The sequence below is a fragment of the Acipenser ruthenus genome, chromosome 44 (assembly GCF_902713425.1).
Source record: "Acipenser ruthenus chromosome 44, fAciRut3.2 maternal haplotype, whole genome shotgun sequence".
Taxonomy (NCBI): Eukaryota; Metazoa; Chordata; class Actinopteri; order Acipenseriformes; family Acipenseridae; genus Acipenser; species Acipenser ruthenus.
In genome coordinates, this window is record NC_081232.1 from 4,516,765 (window position 1) to 4,533,873 (window position 17,109).

The 17,109-nt window shown below is 43.9% G+C and overlaps 65 non-coding genes and 11 pseudogenes across 65 annotated transcripts; all 76 read right to left on the reverse strand.

Moving 5' to 3' along the window:
* Window positions 1–32: 32 nt before the first annotated feature.
* Window positions 33–151, reverse strand: LOC131713947 (5S ribosomal RNA; annotated as a pseudogene).
* A 100-nt stretch (window positions 152–251) lies between these two features.
* Window positions 252–370, reverse strand: LOC131717832 (5S ribosomal RNA). Its single transcript, XR_009316725.1, has one exon. It is a non-coding gene; the product is annotated as a 5S ribosomal RNA (ribosomal RNA).
* A 100-nt stretch (window positions 371–470) lies between these two features.
* Window positions 471–589, reverse strand: LOC131717833 (5S ribosomal RNA). Its single transcript, XR_009316726.1, has one exon. It is a non-coding gene; the product is annotated as a 5S ribosomal RNA (ribosomal RNA).
* A 100-nt stretch (window positions 590–689) lies between these two features.
* On the reverse strand, window positions 690–808 carry LOC131717834 (5S ribosomal RNA). The gene has a single exon (XR_009316727.1). It is a non-coding gene; the product is annotated as a 5S ribosomal RNA (ribosomal RNA).
* A 100-nt stretch (window positions 809–908) lies between these two features.
* LOC131714084 (5S ribosomal RNA) lies at window positions 909–1,027 on the reverse strand (annotated as a pseudogene).
* A 114-nt stretch (window positions 1,028–1,141) lies between these two features.
* LOC131717836 (5S ribosomal RNA) lies at window positions 1,142–1,260 on the reverse strand. The gene has a single exon (XR_009316729.1). It is a non-coding gene; the product is annotated as a 5S ribosomal RNA (ribosomal RNA).
* A 100-nt stretch (window positions 1,261–1,360) lies between these two features.
* On the reverse strand, window positions 1,361–1,479 carry LOC131713258 (5S ribosomal RNA; annotated as a pseudogene).
* A 100-nt stretch (window positions 1,480–1,579) lies between these two features.
* On the reverse strand, window positions 1,580–1,698 carry LOC131717837 (5S ribosomal RNA). Its single transcript, XR_009316730.1, has one exon. It is a non-coding gene; the product is annotated as a 5S ribosomal RNA (ribosomal RNA).
* Window positions 1,699–1,812: 114 nt separating this feature from the next.
* On the reverse strand, window positions 1,813–1,931 carry LOC131717838 (5S ribosomal RNA). The gene has a single exon (XR_009316731.1). It is a non-coding gene; the product is annotated as a 5S ribosomal RNA (ribosomal RNA).
* A 100-nt stretch (window positions 1,932–2,031) lies between these two features.
* Window positions 2,032–2,150, reverse strand: LOC131711716 (5S ribosomal RNA). The gene has a single exon (XR_009313604.1). It is a non-coding gene; the product is annotated as a 5S ribosomal RNA (ribosomal RNA).
* A 100-nt stretch (window positions 2,151–2,250) lies between these two features.
* Window positions 2,251–2,369, reverse strand: LOC131717839 (5S ribosomal RNA). Its single transcript, XR_009316732.1, has one exon. It is a non-coding gene; the product is annotated as a 5S ribosomal RNA (ribosomal RNA).
* A 114-nt stretch (window positions 2,370–2,483) lies between these two features.
* On the reverse strand, window positions 2,484–2,602 carry LOC131713399 (5S ribosomal RNA; annotated as a pseudogene).
* A 100-nt stretch (window positions 2,603–2,702) lies between these two features.
* On the reverse strand, window positions 2,703–2,821 carry LOC131717840 (5S ribosomal RNA). Its single transcript, XR_009316733.1, has one exon. It is a non-coding gene; the product is annotated as a 5S ribosomal RNA (ribosomal RNA).
* Window positions 2,822–2,921: 100 nt separating this feature from the next.
* On the reverse strand, window positions 2,922–3,040 carry LOC131717841 (5S ribosomal RNA). The gene has a single exon (XR_009316734.1). It is a non-coding gene; the product is annotated as a 5S ribosomal RNA (ribosomal RNA).
* A 100-nt stretch (window positions 3,041–3,140) lies between these two features.
* On the reverse strand, window positions 3,141–3,259 carry LOC131717842 (5S ribosomal RNA). Its single transcript, XR_009316735.1, has one exon. It is a non-coding gene; the product is annotated as a 5S ribosomal RNA (ribosomal RNA).
* Window positions 3,260–3,359: 100 nt separating this feature from the next.
* On the reverse strand, window positions 3,360–3,478 carry LOC131714085 (5S ribosomal RNA; annotated as a pseudogene).
* Window positions 3,479–3,592: 114 nt separating this feature from the next.
* On the reverse strand, window positions 3,593–3,711 carry LOC131717843 (5S ribosomal RNA). The gene has a single exon (XR_009316736.1). It is a non-coding gene; the product is annotated as a 5S ribosomal RNA (ribosomal RNA).
* A 100-nt stretch (window positions 3,712–3,811) lies between these two features.
* Window positions 3,812–3,930, reverse strand: LOC131713259 (5S ribosomal RNA; annotated as a pseudogene).
* A 100-nt stretch (window positions 3,931–4,030) lies between these two features.
* LOC131717844 (5S ribosomal RNA) lies at window positions 4,031–4,149 on the reverse strand. The gene has a single exon (XR_009316737.1). It is a non-coding gene; the product is annotated as a 5S ribosomal RNA (ribosomal RNA).
* A 114-nt stretch (window positions 4,150–4,263) lies between these two features.
* On the reverse strand, window positions 4,264–4,382 carry LOC131717845 (5S ribosomal RNA). Its single transcript, XR_009316738.1, has one exon. It is a non-coding gene; the product is annotated as a 5S ribosomal RNA (ribosomal RNA).
* A 100-nt stretch (window positions 4,383–4,482) lies between these two features.
* LOC131717847 (5S ribosomal RNA) lies at window positions 4,483–4,601 on the reverse strand. Its single transcript, XR_009316740.1, has one exon. It is a non-coding gene; the product is annotated as a 5S ribosomal RNA (ribosomal RNA).
* Window positions 4,602–4,701: 100 nt separating this feature from the next.
* LOC131717848 (5S ribosomal RNA) lies at window positions 4,702–4,820 on the reverse strand. The gene has a single exon (XR_009316741.1). It is a non-coding gene; the product is annotated as a 5S ribosomal RNA (ribosomal RNA).
* Window positions 4,821–4,920: 100 nt separating this feature from the next.
* LOC131714086 (5S ribosomal RNA) lies at window positions 4,921–5,039 on the reverse strand (annotated as a pseudogene).
* Window positions 5,040–5,153: 114 nt separating this feature from the next.
* LOC131717849 (5S ribosomal RNA) lies at window positions 5,154–5,272 on the reverse strand. The gene has a single exon (XR_009316742.1). It is a non-coding gene; the product is annotated as a 5S ribosomal RNA (ribosomal RNA).
* Window positions 5,273–5,372: 100 nt separating this feature from the next.
* LOC131713260 (5S ribosomal RNA) lies at window positions 5,373–5,491 on the reverse strand (annotated as a pseudogene).
* A 100-nt stretch (window positions 5,492–5,591) lies between these two features.
* Window positions 5,592–5,710, reverse strand: LOC131717850 (5S ribosomal RNA). Its single transcript, XR_009316743.1, has one exon. It is a non-coding gene; the product is annotated as a 5S ribosomal RNA (ribosomal RNA).
* Window positions 5,711–5,824: 114 nt separating this feature from the next.
* LOC131711964 (5S ribosomal RNA) lies at window positions 5,825–5,943 on the reverse strand. Its single transcript, XR_009313853.1, has one exon. It is a non-coding gene; the product is annotated as a 5S ribosomal RNA (ribosomal RNA).
* A 100-nt stretch (window positions 5,944–6,043) lies between these two features.
* On the reverse strand, window positions 6,044–6,162 carry LOC131712353 (5S ribosomal RNA). Its single transcript, XR_009314248.1, has one exon. It is a non-coding gene; the product is annotated as a 5S ribosomal RNA (ribosomal RNA).
* A 114-nt stretch (window positions 6,163–6,276) lies between these two features.
* LOC131711984 (5S ribosomal RNA) lies at window positions 6,277–6,395 on the reverse strand. Its single transcript, XR_009313873.1, has one exon. It is a non-coding gene; the product is annotated as a 5S ribosomal RNA (ribosomal RNA).
* A 100-nt stretch (window positions 6,396–6,495) lies between these two features.
* On the reverse strand, window positions 6,496–6,614 carry LOC131717851 (5S ribosomal RNA). The gene has a single exon (XR_009316744.1). It is a non-coding gene; the product is annotated as a 5S ribosomal RNA (ribosomal RNA).
* A 100-nt stretch (window positions 6,615–6,714) lies between these two features.
* On the reverse strand, window positions 6,715–6,833 carry LOC131710828 (5S ribosomal RNA). The gene has a single exon (XR_009312710.1). It is a non-coding gene; the product is annotated as a 5S ribosomal RNA (ribosomal RNA).
* Window positions 6,834–6,947: 114 nt separating this feature from the next.
* On the reverse strand, window positions 6,948–7,066 carry LOC131717852 (5S ribosomal RNA). The gene has a single exon (XR_009316745.1). It is a non-coding gene; the product is annotated as a 5S ribosomal RNA (ribosomal RNA).
* A 100-nt stretch (window positions 7,067–7,166) lies between these two features.
* LOC131717853 (5S ribosomal RNA) lies at window positions 7,167–7,285 on the reverse strand. Its single transcript, XR_009316746.1, has one exon. It is a non-coding gene; the product is annotated as a 5S ribosomal RNA (ribosomal RNA).
* Window positions 7,286–7,385: 100 nt separating this feature from the next.
* On the reverse strand, window positions 7,386–7,504 carry LOC131717854 (5S ribosomal RNA). The gene has a single exon (XR_009316747.1). It is a non-coding gene; the product is annotated as a 5S ribosomal RNA (ribosomal RNA).
* Window positions 7,505–7,618: 114 nt separating this feature from the next.
* Window positions 7,619–7,737, reverse strand: LOC131712690 (5S ribosomal RNA). Its single transcript, XR_009314581.1, has one exon. It is a non-coding gene; the product is annotated as a 5S ribosomal RNA (ribosomal RNA).
* Window positions 7,738–7,851: 114 nt separating this feature from the next.
* Window positions 7,852–7,970, reverse strand: LOC131717855 (5S ribosomal RNA). Its single transcript, XR_009316748.1, has one exon. It is a non-coding gene; the product is annotated as a 5S ribosomal RNA (ribosomal RNA).
* Window positions 7,971–8,070: 100 nt separating this feature from the next.
* LOC131709850 (5S ribosomal RNA) lies at window positions 8,071–8,189 on the reverse strand. The gene has a single exon (XR_009311714.1). It is a non-coding gene; the product is annotated as a 5S ribosomal RNA (ribosomal RNA).
* A 100-nt stretch (window positions 8,190–8,289) lies between these two features.
* Window positions 8,290–8,408, reverse strand: LOC131717856 (5S ribosomal RNA). Its single transcript, XR_009316749.1, has one exon. It is a non-coding gene; the product is annotated as a 5S ribosomal RNA (ribosomal RNA).
* A 100-nt stretch (window positions 8,409–8,508) lies between these two features.
* Window positions 8,509–8,627, reverse strand: LOC131717858 (5S ribosomal RNA). The gene has a single exon (XR_009316751.1). It is a non-coding gene; the product is annotated as a 5S ribosomal RNA (ribosomal RNA).
* A 100-nt stretch (window positions 8,628–8,727) lies between these two features.
* LOC131717859 (5S ribosomal RNA) lies at window positions 8,728–8,846 on the reverse strand. The gene has a single exon (XR_009316752.1). It is a non-coding gene; the product is annotated as a 5S ribosomal RNA (ribosomal RNA).
* Window positions 8,847–8,946: 100 nt separating this feature from the next.
* LOC131714087 (5S ribosomal RNA) lies at window positions 8,947–9,065 on the reverse strand (annotated as a pseudogene).
* Window positions 9,066–9,179: 114 nt separating this feature from the next.
* LOC131717860 (5S ribosomal RNA) lies at window positions 9,180–9,298 on the reverse strand. Its single transcript, XR_009316753.1, has one exon. It is a non-coding gene; the product is annotated as a 5S ribosomal RNA (ribosomal RNA).
* A 114-nt stretch (window positions 9,299–9,412) lies between these two features.
* On the reverse strand, window positions 9,413–9,531 carry LOC131712974 (5S ribosomal RNA). The gene has a single exon (XR_009314861.1). It is a non-coding gene; the product is annotated as a 5S ribosomal RNA (ribosomal RNA).
* A 114-nt stretch (window positions 9,532–9,645) lies between these two features.
* On the reverse strand, window positions 9,646–9,764 carry LOC131717861 (5S ribosomal RNA). The gene has a single exon (XR_009316754.1). It is a non-coding gene; the product is annotated as a 5S ribosomal RNA (ribosomal RNA).
* A 100-nt stretch (window positions 9,765–9,864) lies between these two features.
* On the reverse strand, window positions 9,865–9,983 carry LOC131709852 (5S ribosomal RNA). The gene has a single exon (XR_009311716.1). It is a non-coding gene; the product is annotated as a 5S ribosomal RNA (ribosomal RNA).
* Window positions 9,984–10,083: 100 nt separating this feature from the next.
* On the reverse strand, window positions 10,084–10,202 carry LOC131717862 (5S ribosomal RNA). The gene has a single exon (XR_009316755.1). It is a non-coding gene; the product is annotated as a 5S ribosomal RNA (ribosomal RNA).
* A 100-nt stretch (window positions 10,203–10,302) lies between these two features.
* LOC131717863 (5S ribosomal RNA) lies at window positions 10,303–10,421 on the reverse strand. The gene has a single exon (XR_009316756.1). It is a non-coding gene; the product is annotated as a 5S ribosomal RNA (ribosomal RNA).
* A 114-nt stretch (window positions 10,422–10,535) lies between these two features.
* Window positions 10,536–10,654, reverse strand: LOC131717864 (5S ribosomal RNA). Its single transcript, XR_009316757.1, has one exon. It is a non-coding gene; the product is annotated as a 5S ribosomal RNA (ribosomal RNA).
* Window positions 10,655–10,768: 114 nt separating this feature from the next.
* Window positions 10,769–10,887, reverse strand: LOC131718871 (5S ribosomal RNA). Its single transcript, XR_009317767.1, has one exon. It is a non-coding gene; the product is annotated as a 5S ribosomal RNA (ribosomal RNA).
* A 100-nt stretch (window positions 10,888–10,987) lies between these two features.
* On the reverse strand, window positions 10,988–11,106 carry LOC131710613 (5S ribosomal RNA). Its single transcript, XR_009312496.1, has one exon. It is a non-coding gene; the product is annotated as a 5S ribosomal RNA (ribosomal RNA).
* Window positions 11,107–11,206: 100 nt separating this feature from the next.
* LOC131712636 (5S ribosomal RNA) lies at window positions 11,207–11,325 on the reverse strand. Its single transcript, XR_009314527.1, has one exon. It is a non-coding gene; the product is annotated as a 5S ribosomal RNA (ribosomal RNA).
* A 100-nt stretch (window positions 11,326–11,425) lies between these two features.
* LOC131717865 (5S ribosomal RNA) lies at window positions 11,426–11,544 on the reverse strand. The gene has a single exon (XR_009316758.1). It is a non-coding gene; the product is annotated as a 5S ribosomal RNA (ribosomal RNA).
* Window positions 11,545–11,644: 100 nt separating this feature from the next.
* LOC131711186 (5S ribosomal RNA) lies at window positions 11,645–11,763 on the reverse strand. The gene has a single exon (XR_009313069.1). It is a non-coding gene; the product is annotated as a 5S ribosomal RNA (ribosomal RNA).
* A 100-nt stretch (window positions 11,764–11,863) lies between these two features.
* Window positions 11,864–11,982, reverse strand: LOC131710245 (5S ribosomal RNA). The gene has a single exon (XR_009312116.1). It is a non-coding gene; the product is annotated as a 5S ribosomal RNA (ribosomal RNA).
* A 100-nt stretch (window positions 11,983–12,082) lies between these two features.
* Window positions 12,083–12,201, reverse strand: LOC131712399 (5S ribosomal RNA). The gene has a single exon (XR_009314292.1). It is a non-coding gene; the product is annotated as a 5S ribosomal RNA (ribosomal RNA).
* Window positions 12,202–12,301: 100 nt separating this feature from the next.
* Window positions 12,302–12,420, reverse strand: LOC131711678 (5S ribosomal RNA). The gene has a single exon (XR_009313566.1). It is a non-coding gene; the product is annotated as a 5S ribosomal RNA (ribosomal RNA).
* Window positions 12,421–12,520: 100 nt separating this feature from the next.
* LOC131712468 (5S ribosomal RNA) lies at window positions 12,521–12,639 on the reverse strand. Its single transcript, XR_009314359.1, has one exon. It is a non-coding gene; the product is annotated as a 5S ribosomal RNA (ribosomal RNA).
* A 100-nt stretch (window positions 12,640–12,739) lies between these two features.
* Window positions 12,740–12,858, reverse strand: LOC131709942 (5S ribosomal RNA). Its single transcript, XR_009311806.1, has one exon. It is a non-coding gene; the product is annotated as a 5S ribosomal RNA (ribosomal RNA).
* Window positions 12,859–12,958: 100 nt separating this feature from the next.
* LOC131717866 (5S ribosomal RNA) lies at window positions 12,959–13,077 on the reverse strand. Its single transcript, XR_009316759.1, has one exon. It is a non-coding gene; the product is annotated as a 5S ribosomal RNA (ribosomal RNA).
* A 100-nt stretch (window positions 13,078–13,177) lies between these two features.
* On the reverse strand, window positions 13,178–13,296 carry LOC131711075 (5S ribosomal RNA). The gene has a single exon (XR_009312957.1). It is a non-coding gene; the product is annotated as a 5S ribosomal RNA (ribosomal RNA).
* A 100-nt stretch (window positions 13,297–13,396) lies between these two features.
* On the reverse strand, window positions 13,397–13,515 carry LOC131717867 (5S ribosomal RNA). The gene has a single exon (XR_009316760.1). It is a non-coding gene; the product is annotated as a 5S ribosomal RNA (ribosomal RNA).
* A 100-nt stretch (window positions 13,516–13,615) lies between these two features.
* Window positions 13,616–13,734, reverse strand: LOC131717869 (5S ribosomal RNA). The gene has a single exon (XR_009316762.1). It is a non-coding gene; the product is annotated as a 5S ribosomal RNA (ribosomal RNA).
* Window positions 13,735–13,834: 100 nt separating this feature from the next.
* On the reverse strand, window positions 13,835–13,953 carry LOC131711422 (5S ribosomal RNA). The gene has a single exon (XR_009313305.1). It is a non-coding gene; the product is annotated as a 5S ribosomal RNA (ribosomal RNA).
* A 114-nt stretch (window positions 13,954–14,067) lies between these two features.
* Window positions 14,068–14,186, reverse strand: LOC131720826 (5S ribosomal RNA). The gene has a single exon (XR_009319723.1). It is a non-coding gene; the product is annotated as a 5S ribosomal RNA (ribosomal RNA).
* A 114-nt stretch (window positions 14,187–14,300) lies between these two features.
* LOC131717870 (5S ribosomal RNA) lies at window positions 14,301–14,419 on the reverse strand. Its single transcript, XR_009316763.1, has one exon. It is a non-coding gene; the product is annotated as a 5S ribosomal RNA (ribosomal RNA).
* A 114-nt stretch (window positions 14,420–14,533) lies between these two features.
* LOC131717871 (5S ribosomal RNA) lies at window positions 14,534–14,652 on the reverse strand. The gene has a single exon (XR_009316764.1). It is a non-coding gene; the product is annotated as a 5S ribosomal RNA (ribosomal RNA).
* A 100-nt stretch (window positions 14,653–14,752) lies between these two features.
* On the reverse strand, window positions 14,753–14,871 carry LOC131709936 (5S ribosomal RNA). Its single transcript, XR_009311800.1, has one exon. It is a non-coding gene; the product is annotated as a 5S ribosomal RNA (ribosomal RNA).
* Window positions 14,872–14,985: 114 nt separating this feature from the next.
* On the reverse strand, window positions 14,986–15,104 carry LOC131717872 (5S ribosomal RNA). Its single transcript, XR_009316765.1, has one exon. It is a non-coding gene; the product is annotated as a 5S ribosomal RNA (ribosomal RNA).
* Window positions 15,105–15,218: 114 nt separating this feature from the next.
* Window positions 15,219–15,337, reverse strand: LOC131717873 (5S ribosomal RNA). The gene has a single exon (XR_009316766.1). It is a non-coding gene; the product is annotated as a 5S ribosomal RNA (ribosomal RNA).
* Window positions 15,338–15,437: 100 nt separating this feature from the next.
* On the reverse strand, window positions 15,438–15,546 carry LOC131715777 (5S ribosomal RNA; annotated as a pseudogene).
* A 100-nt stretch (window positions 15,547–15,646) lies between these two features.
* LOC131711646 (5S ribosomal RNA) lies at window positions 15,647–15,765 on the reverse strand. Its single transcript, XR_009313532.1, has one exon. It is a non-coding gene; the product is annotated as a 5S ribosomal RNA (ribosomal RNA).
* Window positions 15,766–15,879: 114 nt separating this feature from the next.
* On the reverse strand, window positions 15,880–15,998 carry LOC131717874 (5S ribosomal RNA). The gene has a single exon (XR_009316767.1). It is a non-coding gene; the product is annotated as a 5S ribosomal RNA (ribosomal RNA).
* A 100-nt stretch (window positions 15,999–16,098) lies between these two features.
* Window positions 16,099–16,217, reverse strand: LOC131711648 (5S ribosomal RNA). Its single transcript, XR_009313534.1, has one exon. It is a non-coding gene; the product is annotated as a 5S ribosomal RNA (ribosomal RNA).
* Window positions 16,218–16,331: 114 nt separating this feature from the next.
* LOC131713486 (5S ribosomal RNA) lies at window positions 16,332–16,450 on the reverse strand (annotated as a pseudogene).
* A 113-nt stretch (window positions 16,451–16,563) lies between these two features.
* On the reverse strand, window positions 16,564–16,682 carry LOC131717875 (5S ribosomal RNA). The gene has a single exon (XR_009316768.1). It is a non-coding gene; the product is annotated as a 5S ribosomal RNA (ribosomal RNA).
* A 100-nt stretch (window positions 16,683–16,782) lies between these two features.
* Window positions 16,783–16,901, reverse strand: LOC131711649 (5S ribosomal RNA). Its single transcript, XR_009313535.1, has one exon. It is a non-coding gene; the product is annotated as a 5S ribosomal RNA (ribosomal RNA).
* Window positions 16,902–17,109: the final 208 nt, after the last annotated feature.

The window sequence follows — 17,109 nt, forward strand, 5'->3', positions numbered from 1 at the left end:
TTCAATTGTAAAATGTAATTACAAAAATGTAATGCCTGCAGCACATGATATTCCCAGGTGGTCTCCCATCCAAGTACTAACCAAGCCCAACATTGCTTAGCTTCTGAGATCAGACGAAATCAGGCTTATTCAAGGTGGTGTGGCGGCAGGCGATTGCATTTCTGCTTTCATGACTTTTATGTTTAGTGAGCTGGGGGTGATTCCTCCAAAATTTCCTTTTGTCCTCCACACATTTCAATTGTAAAATGTAATGCCTGCAGCACTTGATATTCCCAGGTGGTCTCCCATCCAAGTACTAACCAAGCCCAACATTGCTTAGCTTCTGAGATCAGACGAGATCAGGCTTATTCAAGGTGGTGTGGCCGCAGGCGATTGCATTTCTGCTTTCATGACTTTTATGTTTAGTGAGCTGGGGGTGATTCCTCCAAAATTTCCTTTTGTCCTCCACACATTTCAATTGTAAAATGTAATGCCTGCAGCACTTGATATTCCCAGGTGGTCTCCCATCCAAGTACTAACCAAGCCCAACATTGCTTAGCTTCTGAGATCAGACGAGATCAGGCTTATTCAAGGTGGTGTGGCCGCAGGCGATTGCATTACTGCTTTCATGACTTTTATGTTTAGTGAGCTGGGGGTGATTCCTCCAAAATTTCCTTTTGTCCTCTACACATTTCAATTGTAAAATGTAATGCCTGCAGCACTTGATATTCCCAGGTGGTCTCCCATCCAAGTACTAACCAAGCCCAACATTGCTTAGCTTCTGAGATCAGACGAGATCAGGCTTATTCAAGGTGGTGTGGCCGCAGGCGATTGCATTTCTGCTTTCATGACTTTTATGTTTAGTGAGCTGGGGGTGATTCCTCCAAAATTTCCTTTTGTCCTCCACACATTTCAATTGTAAAATGTAATGCCTGCAGCACTTGATATTAACAGGTGGTCTCCCATCCAAGTACTAACCAAGCCCAACATTGCTTAGCTTCTGAGATCAGACAAGATCAGGCTTATTCAAGGTGGTGTGGCCGCAGGCGATTGCATTCCTGCTTTCATGACTTTTATGTTTAGTGAGCTGGTGGTGATTCCTCCAAAATTTCCTTTTGTCCTCCACACATTTCAATTGTAAAATGTAATTACAAAAATGTAATGCCTGCAGCACTTGATATTCCCAGGTGGTCTCCCATCCAAGTACTAACCAAGCCCAACATTGCTTAGCTTCTGAGATCAGACGAGATCAGGCTTATTCAAGGTGGTGTGGCCGCAGGCGATTGCATTTCTGCTTTCATGACTTTTATGTTTAGTGAGCTGGGGGTGATTCCTCCAAAATTTCCTTTTGTCCTCCACACATTTCAATTGTAAAATGTAATGCCTGCAGCACTTGATATTCCCAGGTGGTCTCCCATCCAAGTACTAACCAAGCCCAACATTGCTTAGCTTCTGAGATCAGACGAGATAAGGCTTATACAAGGTGGTGTGGCCGCAGGCGATTGCATTTCTGCTTTCATGACTTTTATGTTTAGTGAGCTGGGGGTGATTCCTCCAAAATTTCCTTTTGTCCTCCACTCATTTCAATTGTAAAATGTAATGCCTGCAGCACTTGATATTCCCAGGTGGTCTCCCATCCAAGTACTAACCAAGCCCAACATTGCTTAGCTTCTGAGATCAGACGAGATCAGGCTTATTCAAGGTGGTGTGGCCGCAGGCGATTGCATTTCTGCTTTCATGACTTTTATGTTTAGTGAGCTGGGGGTGATTCCTCCAAAATTTCCTTTTGTCCTCCACACATTTCAATTGTAAAATGTAATTACAAAAATGTAATGCCTGCAGCACTTGATATTCCCAGGTGGTCTCCCATCCAAGTACTAACCAAGCCCAACATTGCTTAGCTTCTGAGATCAGACGAGATCAGGCTTATTCAAGGTGGTGTGGCCGCAGGCGATTGCATTTCTGCTTTCATGACTTTTATGTTTAGTGAGCTGGGGGTGATTCCTCCAAAATTTCCTTTTGTCCTCCACACATTTCAATTGTAAAATGTAATGCCTGCAGCACTTGATATTCCCAGGTGGTCTCCCATCCAAGTACTAACCAAGCCCAACATTGCTTAGTTTCTGAGATCAGACGAGTTCAGGCTTATTCAAGGTGGTGTGGCCGCAGGCGATTGCATTTCTGCTTTCATGACTTTTATGTTTAGTGAGCTGGGGGTGATTCCTCCAAAATTTCCTTTTGTCCTCCACACATTTCAATTGTAAAATGTAATGCCTGCAGCACTTGATATTCCCAGGTGGTCTCCCATCCAAGTACTAACCAAGCCCAACATTGCTTAGCTTCTGAGATCAGACGAGATCAGGCTTATTCAAGGTGGTGTGGCCGCAGGCGATTGCATTTCTGCTTTCATGACTTTTATGTTTAGTGAGCTGGGGGTGATTCCTCCAAAATTTCCTTTTGTCCTCCACACATTTCAATTGTAAAATGTAATTACAAAAATGTAATGCCTGCAGCACATGATATTCCCAGGTGGTCTCCCATCCAAGTACTAACCAAGCCCAACATTGCTTAGCTTCTGAGATCAGACGAGATCAGGCTTATTCAAGGTGGTGTGGCGGCAGGCGATTGCATTTCTGCTTTCATGACTTTTATGTTTAGTGAGCTGGGGGTGATTCCTCCAAAATTTCCTTTTGTCCTCCACACATTTCAATTGTAAAATGTAATGCCTGCAGCACTTGATATTCCCAGGTGGTCTCCCATCCAAGTACTAACCAAGCCCAACATTGCTTAGCTTCTGAGATCAGACGAGATCAGGCTTATTCAAGGTGGTGTGGCCGCAGGCGATTGCATTTCTGCTTTCATGACTTTTATGTTTAGTGAGCTGGGGGTGATTCCTCCAAAATTTCCTTTTGTCCTCCACACATTTCAATTGTAAAATGTAATGCCTGCAGCACTTGATATTCCCAGGTGGTCTCCCATCCAAGTACTAACCAAGCCCAACATTGCTTAGCTTCTGAGATCAGACGAGATCAGGCTTATTCAAGGTGGTGTGGCCGCAGGCGATTGCATTACTGCTTTCATGACTTTTATGTTTAGTGAGCTGGGGGTGATTCCTCCAAAATTTCCTTTTGTCCTCTACACATTTCAATTGTAAAATGTAATGCCTGCAGCACTTGATATTCCCAGGTGGTCTCCCATCCAAGTACTAACCAAGCCCAACATTGCTTAGCTTCTGAGATCAGACGAGATCAGGCTTATTCAAGGTGGTGTGGCCGCAGGCGATTGCATTTCTGCTTTCATGACTTTTATGTTTAGTGAGCTGGGGGTGATTCCTCCAAAATTTCCTTTTGTCCTCCACACATTTCAATTGTAAAATGTAATGCCTGCAGCACTTGATATTAACAGGTGGTCTCCCATCCAAGTACTAACCAAGCCCAACATTGCTTAGCTTCTGAGATCAGACAAGATCAGGCTTATTCAAGGTGGTGTGGCCGCAGGCGATTGCATTCCTGCTTTCATGACTTTTATGTTTAGTGAGCTGGTGGTGATTCCTCCAAAATTTCCTTTTGTCCTCCACACATTTCAATTGTAAAATGTAATTACAAAAATGTAATGCCTGCAGCACTTGATATTCCCAGGTGGTCTCCCATCCAAGTACTAACCAAGCCCAACATTGCTTAGCTTCTGAGATCAGACGAGATCAGGCTTATTCAAGGTGGTGTGGCCGCAGGCGATTGCATTTCTGCTTTCATGACTTTTATGTTTAGTGAGCTGGGGGTGATTCCTCCAAAATTTCCTTTTGTCCTCCACACATTTCAATTGTAAAATGTAATGCCTGCAGCACTTGATATTCCCAGGTGGTCTCCCATCCAAGTACTAACCAAGCCCAACATTGCTTAGCTTCTGAGATCAGACGAGATAAGGCTTATACAAGGTGGTGTGGCCGCAGGCGATTGCATTTCTGCTTTCATGACTTTTATGTTTAGTGAGCTGGGGGTGATTCCTCCAAAATTTCCTTTTGTCCTCCACTCATTTCAATTGTAAAATGTAATGCCTGCAGCACTTGATATTCCCAGGTGGTCTCCCATCCAAGTACTAACCAAGCCCAACATTGCTTAGCTTCTGAGATCAGACGAGATCAGGCTTATTCAAGGTGGTGTGGCCGCAGGCGATTGCATTTCTGCTTTCATGACTTTTATGTTTAGTGAGCTGGGGGTGATTCCTCCAAAATTTCCTTTTGTCCTCCACACATTTCAATTGTAAAATGTAATTACAAAAATGTATTGCCTGCAGCACTTGATATTCCCAGGTGGTCTCCCATCCAAGTACTAACCAAGCCCAACATTGCTTAGCTTCTGAGATCAGACGAGATCAGGCTTATTCAAGGTGGTGTGGCCGCAGGCGATTGCATTTCTGCTTTCATGACTTTTATGTTTAGTGAGCTGGGGGTGATTCCTCCAAAATTTCCTTTTGTCCTCCACACATTTCAATTGTGAAATGTAATGCCTGCAGCACTTGATATTCCCAGGTGGTCTCCCATCCAAGTACTAACCAAGCCCAACATTGCTTAGCTTCTGAGATCAGACGAGATCAGGCTTATTCAAGGTGGTGTGGCCGCAGGCGATTGCATTACTGCTTTCATGACTTTTATGTTTAGTGAGCTGGGGGTGATTCCTCCAAAATTTCCTTTTGTCCTCTACACATTTCAATTGTAAAATGTAATGCCTGCAGCACTTGATATTCCCAGGTGGTCTCCCATCCAAGTACTAACCAAGCCCAACATTGCTTAGCTTCTGAGATCAGACGAGATCAGGCTTATTCAAGGTGGTGTGGCCGCAGGCGAATGCATTTCTGCTTTCATGACTTTTATGTTTAGTGAGCTGGGGGTGATTCCTCCAAAATTTCCTTTTGTCCTCCACACATTTCAATTGTAAAATGTAATGCCTGCAGCACTTGATATTAACAGGTGGTCTCCCATCCAAGTACTAACCAAGCCCAACATTGCTTAGCTTCTGAGATCAGACAAGATCAGGCTTATTCAAGGTGGTGTGGCCGCAGGCGATTGCATTTCTGCTTTCATGACTTTTATGTTTAGTGAGCTGGTGGTGATTCCTCCAAAATTTCCTTTTGTCCTCCACACATTTCAATTGTAAAATGTAATTACAAAAATGTAATGCCTGCAGCACTTGATATTCCCAGGTGGTCTCCCATCCAAGTACTAACCAAGCCCAACATTGCTTAGCTTCTGAGATCAGACGAGATCAGGCTTATTCAAGGTGGTGTGGCCGCAGGCGATTGCATTTCTGCTTTCATGACTTTTATGTTTAGTGAGCTGGGGGTGATTCCTCCAAAATTTCCTTTTGTCCTCCACACATTTCAATTGTAAAATGTAATGCCTGCAGCACTTGATATTCCCAGGTGGTCTCCCATCCAAGTACTAACCAAGCCCAACATTGCTTAGCTTCTGAGATCAGACGAGATAAGGCTTATACAAGGTGGTGTGGCCGCAGGCGATTGCATTTCTGCTTTCATGACTTTTATGTTTAGTGAGCTGGGGGTGATTCCTCCAAAATTTCCTTTTGTCCTCCACACATTTCAATTGTAAAATGTAATGCCTGCAGCACTTGATATTCCCAGGTGGTCTCCCATCCAAGTACTAACCAAGCCCAACATTGCTTAGCTTCTGAGATCAGACGAGATCAGGCTTATTCAAGGTGGTGTGGCCGCAGGCGATTGCATTTCTGCTTTCATGACTTTTATGTTTAGTGAGCTGGGGGTGATTCCTCCAAAATTTCCTTTTGTCCTCCACACATTTCAATTGTAAAATGTAATTACAAAAATGTATTGCCTGCAGCACTTGATATACCCAGGTGGTCTCCCATCCAAGTACTAACCAAGCCCAACATTGCTTAGCTTCTGAGATCAGACGAGATCAGGCTTATTCAAGGTGGTGTGGCCGCAGGCGATTTTATTTCTGCTTTCATGACTTTTATGTTTAGTGAGCTGGGGGTGATTCCTCCAAAATTTCCTTTTGTCCTCCACACATTTCAATTGTAAAATGTAATACCTGCAACACTTGATATTCCCAGGTGGTCTCCCATCAAAGTACTAACCAAGCCCAACATTGCTTAGCTTCTGAGATCAGACGAGATCAGGCTTATTCAAGGTGGTGTGGCCGCAGGCGATTGCATTTCTGCTTTCATGACTTTTATGTTTAGTGAGCTGGTGGTGATTCCTCCAAAATTTCCTTTTGTCCTCCACACATTTCAATTGTAAAATGTAATTACAAAAATGTAATGGCTGCAGCACTTGATATTCCCAGGTGGTCTCCCATCCAAGTACTAACCAAGCCCAACATTGCTTAGCTTCTGAGATCAGACGAGATCAGGCTTATTCAAGGTGGTGTGGCCGCAGGCGATTGCATTTCTGCTTTCATGACTTTTATGTTTAGTGAGCTGGGGGTGATTCCTCCAAAATTTCCTTTTGTCCTCCACACATTTCAATTGTAAAATGTAATGCCTGCAGCACTTGATATTCCCAGGTGGTCTCCCATCCAAGTACTAACCAAGCCCAACATTGCTTAGCTTCTGAGATCAGACGAGATCAGGCTTATTCAAGGTGGTGTGGCCGCAGGCGATTGCATTTCTGCTTTCATGACTTTTATGTTTAGTGAGCTGGGGGTGATTCCTCCAAAATTTCCTTTTGTCCTCCACACATTTCAATTGTAAAATGTAATGCCTGCAGCACTTGATATTCCCAGGTGGTCTCCCATCCAAGTACTAACCAAGCCCAACATTGCTTAGCTTCTGAGATCAGACGAGATCAGGCTTATTCAAGGTGGTGTGGCCGCAGGTGATTGCATTTCTGCTTTCATGACTTTTATGTTTAGTGAGCTGGGGGTGATTCCTCCAAAATTTCCTATTGTCTTCCACACATTTCAATTGTAAAATGTAATTACAAAAAAGTAATGCCTGCAGCACTTGATATTCCCAGGTGGTCTCCCATCCAAGTACTAACCAAGCCCAACATTGCTTAGCTTCTGAGATCAGACGAGATCAGGCTTATTCAAGGTGGTGTGGCCGCAGGCGATTGCATTTCTGCTTTCATGACTTTTATGTTTAGTGAGCTGGGGGTGATTCCTCCAAAATTTCCTTTTGTCCTCCACACATTTCAATTGTAAAATGTAATGCCTGCAGCACTTGATATTCCCAGGTGGTCTCCCATCCAAGTACTAACCAAGCCCAACATTGCTTAGCTTCTGAGATCAGACGAGATCAGGCTTATTCAAGGTGGTGTGGCCGCAGGCGATTGCATTTCTGCTTTCATGACTTTTATGTTTAGTGAGCTGGGGGTGATTCCTCCAAAATTTCCTTTTGTCCTCCACACATTTCAATTGTAAAATGTAATGCCTGCAGCACTTGATATTCCCAGGTGGTCTCCCATCCAAGTACTAACCAAGCCCAACATTGCTTAGCTTCTGAGATCAGACGAGATCAGGCTTATTCAAGGTGGTGTGGCCGCAGGCGATTGCATTTCTGCTTTCATGACTTTTATGTTTAGTGAGCTGGGGGTGATTCCTCCAAAATTTCCTTTTGTCCTCCACACATTTCAATTGTAAAATGTAATTACAAAAATGTAATGCCTGCAGCACTTGATATTCCCAGGTGGTCTCCCATCCAAGTACTAACCAAGCCCAACATTGCTTAGCTTCTGAGATCAGACGAGATCAGGCTTATTCAAGGTTGTGTGGCCGCAGGCGATTGCATTTCTGCTTTCATGACTTTTATGTTTAGTGAGCTGGGGGTGATTCCTCCAAAATTTCCTTTTGTCCTCCACACATTTCAATTGTAAAATGTAATTACAAAAATGTAATGCCTGCAGCACTTGATATTCCCAGGTGGTCTCCCATCCAAGTACTAACCAAGCCCAACATTGCTTAGCTTCTGAGATCAGACGAGATCAGGCTTATTCAAGGTGGTGTGGCCGCAGGCGATTGCATTTCTGCTTTCATGACTTTTATGTTTAGTGAGCTGGGGGTGATTCCTCCAAAATTTCCTTTTGTCCTCCACACATTTCAATTGTAAAATGTAATGCCTGCAGCACTTGATATTCCCAGGTGGTCTCCCATCCAAGTACTAACCAAGCCCAACATTGCTTAGCTTCTGAGATCAGACGAGATCAGGCTTATACAAGGTGGTGTGGCCGCAGGCGATTGCATTTCTGCTTTCATGACTTTTATGTTTAGTGAGCTGGGGGTGATTCCTCCAAAATTTCCTTTTGTCCTCCACACATTTCAATTGTAAAATGTAATGCCTGCAGCACTTGATATTCCCAGGTGGTCTCCCATCCAAGTACTAACCAAGCCCAACATTGCTTAGCTTCTGAGATCAGACGAGATCAGGCTTATTCAAGGTGGTGTGGCCGCAGGCGATTGCATTTCTGCTTTCATGACTTTTATGTTTAGTGAGCTGGGGGTGATTCCTCCAAAATTTCCTTTTGTCCTCCACACATTTCAATTGTAAAATGTAATGCCTGCAGCACTTGATATTCCCAGGTGGTCTCCCATCCAAGTACTAACCAAGCCCAACATTGCTTAGCTTCTGAGATCAGACGAGATCAGGCTTATTCAAGGTGGTGTGGCCGCAGGCGATTGCATTTCTGCTTTCATGACTTTTATGTTTAGTGAGCTGGGGGTGATTCCTCCAAAATTTCCTTTTGTCCTCCACACATTTCAATTGTAAAATGTAATGCCTGCAGCACTTGATATTCCCAGGTGGTCTCCCATCCAAGTACTAACCAAGCCCAACATTGCTTAGCTTCTGAGATCAGACGAGATCAGGCTTATTCAAGGTGGTGTGGCCGCAGGCGATTGCATTTCTGCTTTCATGACTTTTATGTTTAGTGAGCTGGGGGTGATTCCTCCAAAATTTCCTTTTGTCCTCCACACATTTCAATTGTAAAATGTAATGCCTGCAGCACTTGATATTAACAGGTGGTCTCCCATCCAAGTACTAACCAAGCCCAACATTGCTTAGCTTCTGAGATCAGACAAGATCAGGCTTATTCAAGGTGGTGTGGCCGCAGGCGATTGCATTCCTGCTTTCATGACTTTTATGTTTAGTGAGCTGGTGGTGATTCCTCCAAAATTTCCTTTTGTCCTCCACACATTTCAATTGTAAAATGTAATTACAAAAATGTAATGCCTGCAGCACTTGATATTCCCAGGTGGTCTCCCATCCAAGTACTAACCAAGCCCAACATTGCTTAGCTTCTGAGATCAGACGAGATCAGGCTTATTCAAGGTGGTGTGGCCGCAGGCGATTGCATTTCTGCTTTCATGACTTTTATGTTTAGTGAGCTGGGGGTGATTCCTCCAAAATTTCCTTTTGTCCTCCACACATTTCAATTGTAAAATGTAATTACAAAAATGTAATGCCTGCAGCACTTGATATTCCCAGGTTGTCTCCCATCCAAGTACTAACCAAGCCCAACATTGCTTAGCTTCTGAGATCAGACGAGATCAGGCTTATTCAAGGTGGTGTGGCCGCAGGCGATTGCATTTCTGCTTTCATGACTTTTATGTTTTGTGAGCTGGGGGTGATTCCTCCAAAATTTCCTTTTGTCCTCCACACATTTCAATTGTAAAATGTAATTACAAAAATGTAATGCCTGCAGCACTTGATATTCCCAGGTGGTCTCCCATCCAAGTACTAACCAAGCCCAACATTGCTTAGCTTCTGAGATCAGACGAGATCAGGCTTATTCAAGGTGGTGTGGCCGCAGGCGATTGCATTTCTGCTTTCATGACTTTTATGTTTAGTGAGCTGGGGGTGATTCCTCCAAAATTTCCTTTTGTCCTCCACACATTTCAATTGTAAAATGTAATGCCTGCAGCACTTGATATTCCCAGGTGGTCTCCCATCCAAGTACTAACCAAGCCCAACATTGCTTAGCTTCTGAGATCAGACGAGATCAGGCTTATACAAGGTGGTGTGGCCGCAGGCGATTGCATTTCTGCTTTCATGACTTTTATGTTTAGTGAGCTGGGGGTGATTCCTCCAAAATTTCCTTTTGTCCTCCACACATTTCAATTGTAAAATGTAATGCCTGCAGCACTTGATATTCCCAGGTGGTCTCCCATCCAAGTACTAACCAAGCCCAACATTGCTTAGCTTCTGAGATCAGACGAGATCAGGCTTATTCAAGGTGGTGTGGCCGCAGGCGATTGCATTTCTGCTTTCATGACTTTTATGTTTAGTGAGCTGGGGGTGATTCCTCCAAAATTTCCTTTTGTCCTCCACACATTTCAATTGTAAAATGTAATGCCTGCAGCACTTGATATTCCCAGGTGGTCTCCCATCCAAGTACTAACCAAGCCCAACATTGCTTAGCTTCTGAGATCAGACGAGATCAGGCTTATTCAAGGTGGTGTGGCCGCAGGCGATTGCATTTCTGCTTTCATGACTTTTATGTTTAGTGAGCTGGGGGTGATTCCTCCAAAATTTCCTTTTGTCCTCCACACATTTCAATTGTAAAATGTAATTACAAAAATGTAATGCCTGCAGCACTTGATATTCCCAGGTGGTCTCCCATCCAAGTACTAACCAAGCCCAACATTGCTTAGCTTCTGAGATCAGACGAGATCAGGCTTATTCAAGGTGGTGTGGCCGCAGGCGATTGCATTTCTGCTTTCATGACTTTTATGTTTAGTGAGCTGGGGGTGATTCCTCCCAAATTTCCTTTTGTCCTCCACACATTTCAATTGTAAAATGTAATTACAAAAATGTAATGCCTGCAGCACTTGATATTCCCAGGAGGTCTCCCATCCAAGTACTAACCAAGCCCAACATTGCTTAGCTTCTGAGATCAGACGAGATCAGGCTTATTCAAGGTGGTGTGGCCGCAGGCGATTGCATTTCTGCTTTCATGACTTTTATGTTTAGTGAGCTGGGGGTGATTCCTACAAAATTTCCTTTTGTCCTCCACACATTTAAATTGTAAAATGTAATGCCTGCAGCACTTGATATTCCCAGGTGGTCTCCCATCCAAGTACTAACCAAGCCCAACATTGCTTAGCTTCTGAGATCAGACGAGATCAGGCTTATTCAAGGTGGCGTGGCCGCAGGCGATTGCATTTCTGCTTTCATGACTTTTATGTTTAGTGAGCTGGGGGTGATTCCTTTAAAATTTCCTTTTGTCCTCCACACATTTCAATTGTAAAATGTAATGCCTGCAGCACTTGATATTCCCAGGTGGTCTCCCATCCAAGTACTAACCAAGCACAACATTGCTTAGCTTCTGAGATCAGACGAGATCAGGCTTATTCAAGGTGGTGTGGCCGCAGGCGATTGCATTTCTGCTTTCATGACTTTTATGTTTAGTGAGCTGGGGGTGATTCCTCCAAAATTTCCTTTTGTCCTCCACACATTTCAATTGTAAAATGTAATGCCTGCAGCACTTGATATTCCCAGGTGGTCTCCCATCCAAGTACTAACCAAGCCCAACATTGCTTAGCTTCTGAGATCAGACGAGATCAGGCTTATTCAAGGTGGTGTGGCCGCAGGCGATTGCATTTCTGCTTTCATGACTTTTATGTTTAGTGAGCTGGGGGTGATTCCTCCAAAATTTCCTTTTGTCCTCCACACATTTCAATTGTAAAATGTAATGCCTGCAGCACTTGATATTCCCAGGTGGTCTCCCATCCAAGTACTAACCAAGCCCAACATTGCTTAGCTTCTGAGATCAGACGAGATCAGGCTTATTCGAGGTGGTGTGGCCGCAGGCGATTGCATTTCTGCTTTCATGACTTTTATGTTTAGTGAGCTGGTGGTGATTCCTCCAAAATTTCCTTTTGTCCTCCACACATTTCAATTGTAAAATGTAATGCCTGCAGCACTTGATATTCCCAGGTGGTCTCCCATCCAAGTACTAACCAAGCCCAACATTGCTTAGCTTCTGAGCTCAGACGAGATCAGGCTTATTCAAGGTGGTGTGGCCGCAGGCGATTGCATTTCTGCTTTCATGACTTTTATGTTTAGTGAGCTGGGGGTGATTCCTCCAAAATTTCCTTTTGTCCTCCACACATTTCAATTGTAAAATGTAATGCCTGCAGCACTTGATATTCCCAGGTGGTCTCCCATCCAAGTACTAACCAAGCCCAACATTGCTTAGCTTCTGAGATCAGACGAGATCAGGTTTATTCAAGGTGGTGTGGCCGCAGGCGATTGCATTTCTGCTTTCATGACTTTTATGTTTAGTGAGCTGGGGGTGATTCCTCCAAAATTTCCTTTTGTCCTCCACACATTTCAATTGTAAAATGTAATGCCTGCAGCACTTGATATTCCCAGGTGGTCTCCCATCCAAGTACTAACCAAGCCCAACATTGCTTAGTTTCTGAGATCAGACGAGATCAGGCTTATTCAAGGTGGTGCGGCCGCAGGCGATTGCATTTCTGCTTTCATGACTTTTATGTTTAGTGAGCTGGGGGTGATTCCTCCAAAATTTCCTTTTGTCCTCCACACATTTCAATTGTAAAATGTAATGCCTGCAGCACTTGATATTCCATGGTGGTCTCCCATCCAAGTACTAACCAAGCCCAACATTGCTTAGCTTCTGAGATCAGACGAGATCAGGCTTATTCAAGGTGGTGTGGCCGCAGGCGATTGCATTTCTGCTTTCATGACTTTTATGTTTAGTGAGCTGGGGGTGATTCCTCCAAAATTTCCTTTTGTCCTCCACACATTTCAATTGTAAAATGTAATGCCTGCAGCACTTGATATTCCCAGGGGGTCTCCCATCCAAGTACTAACCAAGCCCAACATTGCTTAGTTTCTGAGATCAGACGAGATCAGGCTTATTCAAGGTGGTGTGGCCGCAGGCGATTGCATTTCTGCTTTCATGACTTTTATGTTTAGTGAGCTGGGGGTGATTCCTCCAAAATTTCCTTTTGTCCTCCACACATTTCAATTGTAAAATGTAATGCCTGCAGCACTTGATATTCCCAGGTGGTCTCCCATCCAAGTACTAACCAAGCCCAACATTGCTTAGCTTCTGAGATCAGACGAGATCAGGCTTATTCAAGGTGGTGTGGCCGCAGGCGATTGCATTTCTGCTTTCATGACTTTTATGTTTAGTGAGCTGGGGGTGATTCCTCCAAAATTTCCTTTTGTCCTCCACACATTTCAATTGTAAAATGTAATGCCTGCAGCACTTGATATTCCCAGGTAGTCTCCCATCCAAGTACTAACCAAGCCCAACATTGCTTAGCTTCTGAGATCAGACGAGATCAGGCTTATTCAAGGTGGTGTGGCCGCAGGCGATTGCATTTCTGCTTTCATGACTTTTATGTTTAGTGAGCTGGGGGTGATTCCTCCAAAATTTCCTTTTGTCCTCCACACATTTCAATTGTAAAATGTAATGCCTGCAGCACTTGATATTCCCAGGTGGTCTCCCATCCAAGTACTAACCAAGCCCAACATTGCTTAGCTTCTGAGATCAGACGAGATCAGGCTTATTCAAGGTGGTGTGGCCGCAGGCGATTGCATTTCTGCTTTCATGACTTTTATGTTTAGTGAGCTGGGGGTGATTCCTCCAAAATTTCCTTTTGTCCTCCACACATTTCAATTGTAAAATGTAATGCCTGCAGCACTTGATATTCCCAGGTGGTCTCCCATCCAAGTACTAACCAAGCCCAACATTGCTTAGCTTCTGAGATCAGACGAGATCAGGCTTATTCAAGGTGGTGTGGCCGCAGGCGATTGCATTTCTGCTTTCATGACTTTTATGTTTAGTGAGCTGGGGGTGATTCCTCCAAAATTTCCTTTTGTCCTCCACACATTTCAATTGTAAAATGTAATGCCTGCAGCACTTGATATTCCCAGGTGGTCTCCCATCCAAGTACTAACCAAACCCAACGTTGCTTAGCTTCTGAGATCAGACGAGATCAGGCTTATTCAAGGTGGTGTGGCCGCAGGCGATTGCATTTCTGCTTTCATGACTTTTATGTTTAGTGAGCTGGGGGTGATTCCTCCAAAATTTCCTTTTGTCCTCCACACATTTCAATTGTAAAATGTAATTACAAAAATGTAATGCCTGCAGCACTTGATATTCCCAGGTGGTCTCCCATCCAAGTACTAACCAAGCCCAACATTGCTTAGCTTCTGAGATCAGACGAGATCAGGCTCATTCAAGGTGGTGTGGCCACAGGCGATTGCATTTCTGCTTTCATGACTTTTATGTTTAGTGAGCTGGGGGTGATTCCTCCAAAATTTCCTTTTGTCCTCCACACATTTCAATTGTAAAATGTAATTACAAAAATGTAATGCCTGCAGCACTTGATATTCCCAGGTGGTCTCCCATCCAAGTACTAACCAAGCCCAACATTGCTTAGCTTCTGAGATCAGACGAGATCAGGCTTATTCAAGGTGGTGTGGCCGCAGGCGATTGCATTTCTGCTTTCATGACTTTTATGTTTAGTGAGCTGGGGGTGATTCCTCCAAAATTTCCTTTTGTCCTCCACACATTTCAATTGTAAAATGTAATTACAAAAATGTAATGCCTGCAGCACTTGATATTCCCAGGTGGTCTCCCATCCAAGTACTAACCAAGCCCAACATTGCTTAGCTTCTGAGATCAGACGAGATCAGGCTTATTCAAGGTGGTGTGGCCGCAGGCGATTGCATTTCTGCTTTCATGACTTTTATGTTTAGTGAGCTGGGGGTGATTCCTCCAAAATTTCCTTTTGTCCTCCACACATTTCAATTGTAAAATGTAATGCCTGCAGCACTTGATATTCCCAGGTGGTCTCCCATCCAAGTACTAACCAAGCCCAACATTGCTTAGCTTCTGAGATCAGACGAGATCAGGGTTATTCAAGGTGGTGTGGCCGCAGGCGATTGCATTTCTGCTTTCATGACTTTTATGTTTAGTGAGCTGGGGGTGATTCCTCCAAAATTTCCTTTTGTCCTCCACACATTTCAATTGTAAAATGTAATTACAAAAATGTAATGCCTGCAGCACTTGATATTCCCAGGTGGTCTCCCATCCAAGTACTAACCAAGCCCAACATTGCTTAGCTTCTGAGATCAGACGAGATCAGGCTTATTCAAGGTGGTGTGGCCGCAGGCGATTGCTTTTCTGCTTTCATGACTTTTATGTTTAGTGAGCTGGGGGTGATTCCTCCAAAATTTCCTTTTGTCCTCCACACATTTCAATTGTAAAATGTAATTACAAAAATGTAATGCCTGCAGCACTTGATATTCCCAGGTGGTCTCCCATCCAAGTACTAACCAAGCCCAACATTGCTTAGCTTCTGAGATCAGACGAGATCAGGCTTATTCAAGGTGGTGTGGCCGCAGGCGATTGCATTTCTGCTTTCATGACTTTTATGTTTAGTGAGCTGGGGGTGATTCCTCCAAAATTTCCTTTTGTCCTCCACACATTTCAATTGTAAAATGTAATGCCTGCAGCACTTGATATTCCCAGGTGGTCTCCCATCCAAGTACTAACCAAGCCCAACATTGCTTAGCTTCTGAGATCAGACTTATTCAAGGTGGTGTGGCCGCAGGCGATTGCATTTCTGCTTTCATGACTTTTATGTTTAGTGAGCTGGGGGTGATTCCTCCAAAATTTCCTTTTGTCCTCCACACATTTCAATTGTGAAATGTAATGCCTGCAGCACTTGATATTCCCAGGTGGTCTCCCATCCACGTACTAACCAAGCCCAACATTGCTTAGCTTCTGAGATCAGACGAGATCAGGCTTATTCAAGGTGGTGTGGCCGCAGGCGATTGCATTTCTGCTTTCATGACTTTTATGTTTAGTGAGCTGGGGGTGATTCCTCCAAAATTTCCTTTTGTCCTCCACACATTTCAATTGTAAAATGTAATTACAAAAATGTAATGCCTGCAGCACTTGATATTCCCAGGTGGTCTCCCATCCAAGTACTAACCAAGCCCAACATTGCTTAGCTTCTGAGATCAGACGAGATCAGGCTTATTCAAGGTGGTGTGGCCGCAGGCGATTGCATTTCTGCTTTCATGACTTTTATGTTTAGTGAGCTGGGGGTGATTCCTCCAAAATTTCCTTTTGTCCTCCACACATTTCAATTGTAAAATGTAATGCCTGCAGCACTTGATATTCCCAGGTGGTCTCCCATCCACGTACTAACCAAGCCCAACATTGCTTAGCTTCTGAGATCAGACGAGATCAGGCTTATTCAAGGTGGTGTGGCCGCAGGCGATTGCATTTCTGCTTTCATGACTTTTATGTTTAGTGAGCTGGGGGTGATTCCTCCAAAATTTCCTTTTGTCCTCCACACATTTCAATTGTAAAATGTAATTACAAAAATGTAATGCCTGCAGCACTTGATATTCCCAGGTGGTCTCCCATCCAAGTACTAACCAAGCCCAACATTGCTTAGCTTCTGAGATCAGACGAGATCAGGCTTATTCAAGCTGGTGTGGCAGCAGGCTATTGATTTCTGCTTTCATGACTTTTATGTTTAGTGAGCTGGGGGTGATTCCTCCAAAATTTCCTTTTGTCCTCCACACATTTCAATTGTAAAATGTAATAACAAAAATGTAATGCCTGCAGCACTTGATATTCCCAGGTGGTCTCCCATCCAAGTACTAACCAAGCCCAACATTGCTTAGCTTCTGAGATCAGACGAGATCAGGCTTATTCAAGGTGGTGTGGCCGCAGGCGATTGCATTTCTGCTTTCATGACTTTTATGTTTAGTGAGCTGGGGGTGATTCCTCCAAAATTTCCTTTTGTCCTCCACACATTTCAATTGTAAAATGTAATGCCTGCAGCACTTGATATTCCCAGGTGGTCTCCCATCCACGTACTAACCAAGCCCAACATTGCTTAGCTTCTGAGATCAGACGAGATCAGGCTTATTCAAGGTGGTGTGGCCGCAGGCGATTGCATTTCTGCTTTCATGACTTTTATGTTTAGTGAGCTGGGGGTGATTCCTCCAAAATTTCCTTTTGTCCTCCACACATTTCAATTGTAAAATGTAATTACAAAAATGTAATGCCTGCAGCACTTGATATTCCCAGGTGGTCTTATTCAAGGTGGTGTGGCCGCAGGCGATTGCATTTCTGCTTTCATGACTTTTATGTTTAGTG